The 10,078-nt window shown below is 41.3% G+C and overlaps 1 long non-coding RNA gene across 1 annotated transcript; it reads right to left on the reverse strand.

Moving 5' to 3' along the window:
- Nucleotides 1–8,339: 8,339 nt before the first annotated feature.
- Nucleotides 8,340–9,060, reverse strand: LOC127808379 (uncharacterized). Its single transcript, XR_008024934.1, has 2 exons — nt 8,789–9,060; nt 8,340–8,666 (listed from the first exon to the last, which is right to left on the reverse strand). It is a non-coding gene; the product is annotated as an uncharacterized LOC127808379 (long non-coding RNA).
- Nucleotides 9,061–10,078: the final 1,018 nt, after the last annotated feature.

Here is a 10,078-nt window from a genome sequence, read left to right on the forward strand (position 1 = left end):
GCTTTACCTGGGTGATAGAGGATCTCACAATCATAATCTTTAAGCAGCTCTAACCAACGGCGTTGTCTCATATTGAGTTCCTTCTGTGAAAAGAGGTACTTAAGGCTCTTGTGATCAGTGTAAATCTGGACTCTCTCACCATAAAGATAATGCCTCCAAATCTTCAAAGCAAACACTACGGCCGCTAACTCCAGATCATGTGTAGGGTAATTATCCTCGTGCCTCTTCAACTGTCTGGATGCATAAGCATTCACTCGGCCGTCCTGCATCAAAACACATCCCAACCCTGCATACGAGGCATCGCTATATATAGTAAATAACTCACCACACCTGGGTATCGTCAGTACTGGTGCCGAAGTCAAACGCCGCTTCAACTCCTAGAAAGACCTCTCACAAGACTCGTCCCAAATAAATTTGACGCCTTTCCTCGTCAACTTCGTCATGGGTGATGCAAGCCGTGCAAAGCCTTCTATGAATCGTCGATAATAACCGGCAAGTCGAAGAAAACTCCGAATCTCCGTCACTGTCATCGGTCTCGGCCAATCCATCACGGCTCTAGTCTTTTCTGGGTCTACTGAGATACCCTCACCTGAGACCACGTGTCCCAAGAATACCACTCGGGTCTGCCAAAACTCACATTTCGAAAACTTGGCATATAACTGCTCATCTCTGAGCTTCTACAGAACCACGCTCAGATGCGCCTCGTGTATCTCAGGGCTCGGTGAGTAAATTAGGATGTCGTCAATGAAAACTATGACAAAAGAATCCAAATATTCCTTGAATACCCTATTCATCAGATCCATAAATACTGCAGGTGCATTGGTCAGCCCAAACGGCATGACCACAAATTCATAATGGCCGTAACGCGTGCGAAATGCGGTCTTTGCAATATCCCCATCTCTGACTCGCACCTGATGATAACCTGACCGCAAATCTATCTTGGAAAACATCGATGCACCACGCAACTGATCCAGTAAATCATCCACACGGGGTAGGGGGTACTTATTCTTGATTGTTACCTGATTAAGCTGTCGGTAATCTATACAAAGTCGCATAGACCCGTCCTTCTTGCGCACAAATAATACTGGGGCCCCCCATGGCGATGTGCTCGGCCGAATAAAACCTTTCTCCAAAAGATCTTGCAATTGCACCTTGAGTTCTTTTAGTTCATTGGCAGCCATACGGTAAGGAGTCTTGGAAATAGGCTGCGTACCTGGCATCAGATCGACCGCAAAATCAATCTCTCGGTGCGGTGGTAGTCCCGGCAACTCATCTGGGAACACATCTGGAAAGTCTCGCACCACAGGATAGGCAGCCAACTCCTTCTTCTCCCCCGCTATCACGGTCACGAACGCAAAGTAGGCTTCACACCCACGTCGAATAAGTCTCTCGGCGTGCATAACCGATATCATCGGCGTAGTCACCACTGGTTTCACACCCCGGTATGTAACAACTGGTCTCCCCGGATGCTCAAATGATATTACCTTCCGACGACAATCAACCCGAGCATAGTGCCGAGAGAGCCAATCCATACCCAACAGTAAGTCAAAATCCTGGATCGCCAAAACAACAAGATCCCCCACAAATACCTGGTCGTAAATCCCTATCTCGCAATCCCTGACCATCTCACTCCCCAACAACACCGTCCCTCCCGGTGTCGAAATAGATAAATCATATGGTAAGGGGTTACACGGGATTGGGATCTTATGCAACAAATGGGGTGCTATAAAAGAGTGGGTGGAACCTGTATCAAATAGGGCACGTGCGTCATGGCCATAGAGAGTAAGTATACCTTGCACTATATCACTGCTCTCAGCTGCCTCGGTCGCTGACACTGCAAATGCCTGTCCCTGCATCTGAACTCTCTCTGTAGGTCTTGGGCGCTGTGCTGCTGGAAGAGGTAATGGTGCTCCTGCACCCTGCGTCCTAGGTGCAGACTGTCTCTGAACTGGTCTGGGCCCCACACCTCCAGTCCGTGGCCCTCCACTCTGTGCTGGCTGGGTGCACCTATTCGCTCGGTGGCCCCTCTGTCCACAGCGAAAACAAATAATCTCCTGCCCTGTGGCCGGTGTAGCTGGTGGGGCTGGTGTAGTCGGTCTAGGCGCCTGTGGACAGTCTCTCTTCAAATGCCCCGGCTGACCACAGCGATAACATACATCTCGACGTACCTCCCGACACTGCCCCTGGTGTCTCTGCCCGCACTGCCGGCACTGTGGAAACCCCGAACTCTGGCTGCCTGCATCCCACTTCCTCTTCTTACTGCTGCTCCCTGCACCCTTCAAGACTAACTGCTCTGCTCGGGCCTCCAATCGATCCCTCTCCACCGCGTGGGCTCGCTGAACAGCCGTAGGGAAGTCAGGGGCCTCAATACCAGCCATGGCATGACGGATCTCTGGTCGTAACCCCCTCTGAAACTTGCTAACTCGACGCGACTCAGGGGTCACTAACTCAGGAGCATAACGAGATAATGCCACGAACTCGGTCTCATACTGCGTAACTGTCTTACTGCCCTGCTGTAACTCAATGAACTCAAACACCTTCTGCTCTCTGATCCAAGCTGGTACATAGGTCTCATTGAACGCCTCGACGAACTGTGCCCATAACGGACCTCCATCGCCATATCTCTGTCTGGTGGTCTCCCACCACCGCTCGGCGTCACCTCGTAACAAGAAAGTCCCCAGCCGAACTCTGTGGGCCTCTGCACAGTCTATGGATCTCAAATGCTTCTCCACCGCTAGTAACCAATCCTCAGCCACCGTCGCATCAGCGCCTCCACTAAACTCTGGTGGTCGCAAGGCCATAAAATCTCTAAGCACTGTAGCACCTGAACCGTCCCCTGCTCCCGACGTACCTGAATGCGACGCCTGGGCCGTAGCGGTCCTATCATCATGTCTGCGCTCCTGTCGCAACTGAGATGCTGCCAGTACATCTACAGCTCGTAAAATACCCGCTAATGTCTCCTGCATATCTGGTGGTCCTGGCTGTCTCTGCTCTCCCGCACCTGTAGCCTGAACCCCCGGAGTAGGGACAAGGTGTCCTCTACCTCGTGCCGACGGTCTACCACGACCTCGCCCACGTCGTGCGTCCATGATACCTAGACAACCAAAATTAATTAGAATGCACTTCGAAATTAAGGACACGACCTGACACTCTAACTCTACCTAACAACCTTGGTGTACAGTTACTTGTCCCCCAAATTGACTCAATGACGCTCTGATACCAACATTGTAAGCACCCCCGCCCGGATATCCTAACCACCCGGTCTATCCGAACGAGTGCGCTCACAGAAGGGAAGAGGAATAGACAAAAGACAGAAATGCCCTGGCATGCATAAATAAGAAATTTAACAGCGGAAGCAAAACGGTAAACATGCATGCCCACAAGCACCCCGCTGATACAGCGGTCATGAAGTATATAAAAATACATACAGACCCTGTGCCAACAATAGGAGGTACAAATGACAACCTGGCACAGTCAAAAATAAAAGACAGCGACTCTAGCAAAACATCAGAGATGACGGGGGCAGCTAACTATACACCTTACCAACACGGCCGGCTGCTAAATGGAACGATCCTCGCCCTCGGCCTTTGCTTTACCCTTACCTGGAATGATGGAAAGCAAGATGAGTCGCAAGACTCAGCAAGTTTATAAGAAATGAAAGGCTATAAATAAAAGAAGAGACCATCCCAAACACAGCCCCACAAGTACACACAAGTCATGAGACGCTACAACACAACAGTGCAGTATAGTGAAAGCACATACCGGTCCTTGGGGCCCACACAAGACACCTGGCACCCAAGTCCCATACCAACCTGCCGCTGCCCTGGAAGGCAACAATATCCTCAACAAACCTGTGCGCACTGTCCCGGGGCGGTACTCCCGTCACCCGTATCCACGTCGGTACTCCCGACAACTGAGCCATAGGCTCCCTCGGAACGGTACTCCCGTCCGAGAACTAAATACTATCAGTAGCCATGCAATGCACATAAAATGCAATGGCGTAGTGAGCATCAACGTGATACCAGGCGCCCATACATCCAAGCATCAGGCCATGCTCCGCCCATATAGTAAGCCACACACGATGCATATGCCCGTGCTGGATGCATCATAATCAAGCTAAAATGCCCGTGACCAAGCATAACCAAATCATGTTAATCCCAACATGCAGCCCGTACCCATGTGCACATCAAGCCATGCAACGAGAATAAAATATAAGCAGGCATGCTATAATCACATAACGGCTAAGCAAGTTAGCAGTGCCTGGCACCGGTCAACGGTCAGTGGGTAGGAGAGACTCGCCGGCGGCCTAAGGTAGTCCGTACGACAGTCACTCCGTCACCGAACCATCGATCCTAGCCCCCACTGCACAACCGCTCCAGCCAGAAAATGACCAAAAATCCAATTAATACCCGAACCGCTAAGAACCTAGCCCCGGGTGAGTACGGCATCATTCCCAACAGGCAGGGGGGTGGCACAAACCCCCGCAGGCAACCAACGAATAAAACCCACGAGATCCATTTAATAAATTAAATCTTAAACTAACCGTTTAAAAACTTCATAATTAATTAATGGCCGAAACAAACGAAGGGAGGCCCAATAAATCGCCAACGACAGAAACGACGAGATAGGTAAGAAGAACTTGCCTTATCAGAGATATCCTTAGGCTCGTTGGGTCCAAAAGTAGTAAAAATTATACAAACTGCAATATCCCAATTATTTGCCAAAATTAATAAAATTGGACGCAAAACAAAATTCTGACCGTACAGAATATTAATTACTAGCTGCTCTACATACCTGGATAATTAAATCGCTGATTAAACTTGCTTTAATCCAATTTTTCAGCACCCAAAATCTCCCAATTCGCGTCGCAATGCACTAGAATTTTTCTGCAATTGTTTGCTGATCACTGAGCGAAAATCGGGCAGAAAACGGCCTTAAATTGGCCTTAAAATGAAAGGAGGAGGAGGCGCCACGTGGCAGCGCTAGAGCAGCTGCTGGAGGCCACCGCCTCTTAAGGGAACGGCGCCGTTTGGACTCCAATTGGCTAATTAAAAAATCAGCCAACCTCCAGCCTTGCGTGCACAGCCATACTGGCTACATCTTCAATTAAATTAACATCCCACTTTAGTTTTAAATGCTAATTGAGGTTGACTTTATTAATTTCCAGCAACTCACGCCATTTCCCTCACCAATTCTTAACCTTATTATAATATACTCACATATCTCATGTCTTACACATAGTCCTACACCAACCACTTACTTCATTTGCTTATACTAACTCATTATTCTTATTATTGTTAATATTATTAATCTTATTATTAATTAACACATTAAACCAATAATTAATTTGATTTCTAATTATGGGTCACTACAGCGCAAACATGATAAGTCCGACATTTTAAAATCCTTTTAAATATTCCAAGAAAAAGATAAATAATTATCCATAGCGAATCTAAATTCTAAAATGGTTATGAAATATTTGGATAAGTATAATCTCTAATAAATTTTATCCCTAAAAAGAATAAGATAAACATCATCTATCAAGATAAGCATTATCTACAATTTTGTTACAGTTTGAATCACTCTGTATTTCTCTATAAATAGGCAGGTATGCATTCCCGAAAAGGGGGAGGAGGACGTCTTTGACACTATTTCAATACAGTTTTTTTCATTATATTTAATATCTAATTGAAGCGTCAGAGTGTTTGCGCGAGGACCTCCCCGCGCCCTCTGACTGTTTTCTTATTTTTGTAAGCTCAGGTGACTCGAAAATGACGTTTCTATTCTACAAATTTATTGTTATATCCATATCACAACAATTGGCGCCGTCTGTGGGAAACGTCCAAAAAGCCTATTAATATTACAACGGCTCTCACACAATCTCAAGCCGCATGAAGTCAAATCAAATCAATTGGAAAAGAAGGCATTACACGTATGTGATAATCGCATCAATGGTATGTTTCTTAGGTTAATATTTTTACATCTCCTACTGTATCATTTTTCAATTATTATTTTATTTAAAAATAAAAATAATTGAAAAAAAGGGAGAAAAATCTCTCTCTCTATATAGAAGCTTTGCATGGAGGCTTGGCAGAAAAAGAAAATTAAAAAAAAAATGTCAAGAGACATTATATGTATTAGCCATTAATTTATGTGTGCAATCATCAATTTGTATATATTTAACTTCTCGTGGAAGCAGAAATAGCAAACATTGTATAAATGATAAACGATATATATATATATTATATCATAAAGCTTCTCGTGGATATTATTATATTCTTAAATTCTTTAATTGCGAACCTAGGCGTTACGTCGAACTGCGAAAATAAAATATTATTATTCTTTAATTGCAGATGTAAGCAGTATGCCGAATTGCGAAAATAAAATACTCTCGGATTGCGGATGTAGGTGGTATGCCGAATTGCAAAAATAAAATATTGATATTATTTCGAATTACAGATGTTGCCTACAAATATTCCAGCAAGCATATACACAAGAAACTGGGGAGCCGCAATATTATGGCAAAAAACAAAAGACCCGTTGCCCTGCACATAGTCCGGCAACGAGGGAAAAATAACAAGCCCATTGCCCCGCGCATAGCCTGGCAACAAGGGAAAAACAAATCGTTATTCTTCTTATATATAGCCCGATAATAGGGGAAAAGCAAAACGCTCATTATCCTGCGCATAGCCTGGCAATGAGGAGAAAATAAAACCGTTGTCCTGCGAGTAGCCCGACAGCAATGAGGCATAGTCAATATACTCTTCCATTTGCCTTGTAATCAAAGGTAAGAGTGGGGAGTAATTGTTGTGTCATAGGTAAAAGCCCATTGAAGGGTCACGTAAGCCCAAAAGCCCAAAATGTCTTTTTGGACTAAAGGGCATAAATTTTTCAAATGTGAGGGGGTCCCGCACAAAGCACGCAAACACGATAAGTCCAACATTTTAAAATCCTTTTGAATATTCCAAGAAAAGGATATAGATAATTATCCATAGGGAATTCTAAATTCTAAAATGGTTATGAAATATTTGTATAAGTATCATCTCTAATAAATTCTATCCCTAAAAAGGATAAGATAAACATCATCTATCAAGATAAGCATTATCTGCAATTTTGTTACAGTTTGAATCACTCCGTATTTCTCTATAAATAGGCAGATATGCATTCCCGAAAGGGGAGAAGATGACGTATTTGACACTATTTCAATACAGTTTCTTTCATTATATTCAATATTTAATTGAAGCGTCGGAGTGTTTGCGCGGGGATCTCCCCGTGCCCTTTGACTATTTTCTTATTTTTGCAGACTCAGGTGGCTTGAAGACGACGTTTTCATTCTACAAATTTATTGTTGTATCCATGTCATAACAATAACAAAATGAAATTGAAACAAGGTCCAAATGTGTAATGACCCTTTTGTACAAATTCAAATTGTAGTTGTTAAAACATTTATTTGATCTTTTCTTGGATGGAGTAGAATACTGAGAGAAAGAAATAAGAAATTATTAAAAGTATATGAGAAATAAGTAAATAAATGTGTGTATTTATATGTTTTTTACTAATTATTTTTTTCTCCTCTCTTTTTAATTAACCTTATTACAAATTCTGCCCTATTATTTTGCTTCGAAAAATGCGTACAAAAAATAATTTAAATTCCTAGTGTGGAGAAGTATATTGAAGAATGTATATATTATTTTCTTTTAGAGTGATAGTATATGAGTTTAAGTAATTGGATCTTATTTTAATAAAAACATATAAATTACACTTTTAGTTCACAAATTTTATACTTCCTAATGAATTAGTCATTTTAATTTTTATCATTATAGCCACTAAATTTTGATTTTTGTTATAATCCATCATGCCCTTCTTGTTATTTCTCACCAAATTCAATTAATGAAAACTACACTAATATAAATATAAAATCACTTGATTTTGAGATTTATGTTAATTTTAACACTAGATAATTTTTAAATTTATATTATTATATACCATATCAGTTTATATTAACAGAATTTGATAAAAAAAATTAAAAGAGGGTTTGAATTATAACAAAAAGAATATATATGCTAATTAAAGACACACAAATCATAAGAGAATATAGGGTTGCTTAATTTATGAGATTCAATATATTCAAGTGGCTGAGGTGGTCACCAATATCTCTGGATAAATATAAGATTATAGATCTGAACATTAATTTCATGACCCTTTACATGAGTTATTTTTTTATGTATTAATGTAGAATATCATCATAAGTGTCAAAACTTAAGTGTTTAAATAATATTTTTGTATATATATATACATAGAGAGAGAGAGAGAGAGAGAGAGAGAGAGAGAGAGAGAGAGAGCACAAACAGACCTTCCTTTATTCAACAGTATGTATATATATAGCATGATTGTCATAAAAGACAAGAAACAACACAAGTTTACACAGCAAACATAACCAAGCGCCATGCCACAGCACAGCGGACCACAATAACCATCATACTTACAAATTTAGACTTTAATTAATCGCACCAAAATGCATGCAGCCCTTGGTGTTTATTTAGTAACTATGTATTTATTTATAGATGCCCATATTTAATTTGTTTATTAGGGGTTAACTTGGTTGTACCCCGAGCGGCCATCTGGTTCGACTTCGTTGTATCCTCCTCGTCCAAGTAGTCGTCGTCCTACAAACAAAAGCTCATCAATTAATCAACACAGAAAGTAAAAAAGAAAGAAATTAAATGCTTAATTAATTTATATATAAACACGCAGGTGGTAGCTACAACAGTAGTTGGTGAGTACAAACCAAGCAGTGGTTGCGCAAGCGCTGCAGCCACCTCAGAAGAGGCAAGCACCATGATAGCCATGAGAAGGGCCACCGCCATGTATTTAATAATGGCCACAGAAAGGTTTATCTTTGCCATTTTCTAGCCTTAAGCGCAAAATATAGCCTTTTCCTGGACGGATAGATCGATCGATGGAATGCTTAAAGGTTTAAGGAAGATGGCAATAATGAACTAGTAGTATTTATAACAAAATGAGGATACATATATGCAGTAAGTGACTATAGCTTAGCTATCCGTGGACGTCTGATATATCCAGTCATCAGTGCCCGTACTTGACCGGCACATCAATATTTATTGCGGATACAACTAACTTTGACATGAATATATATATATAATATTCAACTAGTTCTGCCAATTTTTTACGTTTTCAATTGCTTGAATCCGTCATGCTTCATCGGCCATTACCTCATAAATATTAATATGCAAAACTGCGGGCTCTTAGCATGTCTTAAGATATCCATCCAGCCCTGCTACAGTGCTTGCTGCTGTCTCCAATCTCAATCTGCTAGCCCCCTTTTTCGTGTAATTTGATTGTGTTGTTGCTTCTGTTTTGGACTGCCTTTCGATAACCTAAAAGAGAAAAACAAAAATTAGATTATGGATTTAAGTCCACATTTATATCAGTAGGCAGTAGCATATATATATATAGCTATAGGTCATCTACTTGTGGGGGGGGGGGGGGGGGGGGGGTTGGTTGGTTAATTAACTTTTTCTCAATTAATGACTAACTAAAATAAATTAATGGTTTCGCCTGTGATCAATTGGGATGTTTAGAAATGGTTGCTGCACTAATTTAATTGTGATTACTGCGTTCACAACTGAATCTACCATTCATATTAAATGAGAAAACTTCAAAAGACTTTCACAAAACAATCTCATTTTAAGTCAAAGAAGAAGGCTTATCCAGTTGGTATATGTATACATGAGATAAGGAAGAAGAAAAGTATCATATATATATATCTCCCCACGCTTCAGCTAGCTTGATCGTTGATGTATACCTAACCAATTATTGCTCATTCAATTATAGTAGTGGGTAGGTATATATATTTTGAATACACATTTTTATTATTTGCAAATTGTTAAGAAATACCTCTAACAAAAAATACAATATTTTGTTGTTACTGAAAGGTGACGGGGTGATGAAATCCCCCCCCCCCCCCCCCCCCCCCCCCCAAAAAAAAAAAATAAAAATAAAAATAAAAATAAAGAAATAAAAGAGAGATTTCAGGACTTAATTAACACAACTTATC

The sequence above is a fragment of the Diospyros lotus genome, chromosome 8 (assembly GCF_014633365.1).
Source record: "Diospyros lotus cultivar Yz01 chromosome 8, ASM1463336v1, whole genome shotgun sequence".
Classification (NCBI taxonomy): Eukaryota; Viridiplantae; Streptophyta; class Magnoliopsida; order Ericales; family Ebenaceae; genus Diospyros; species Diospyros lotus.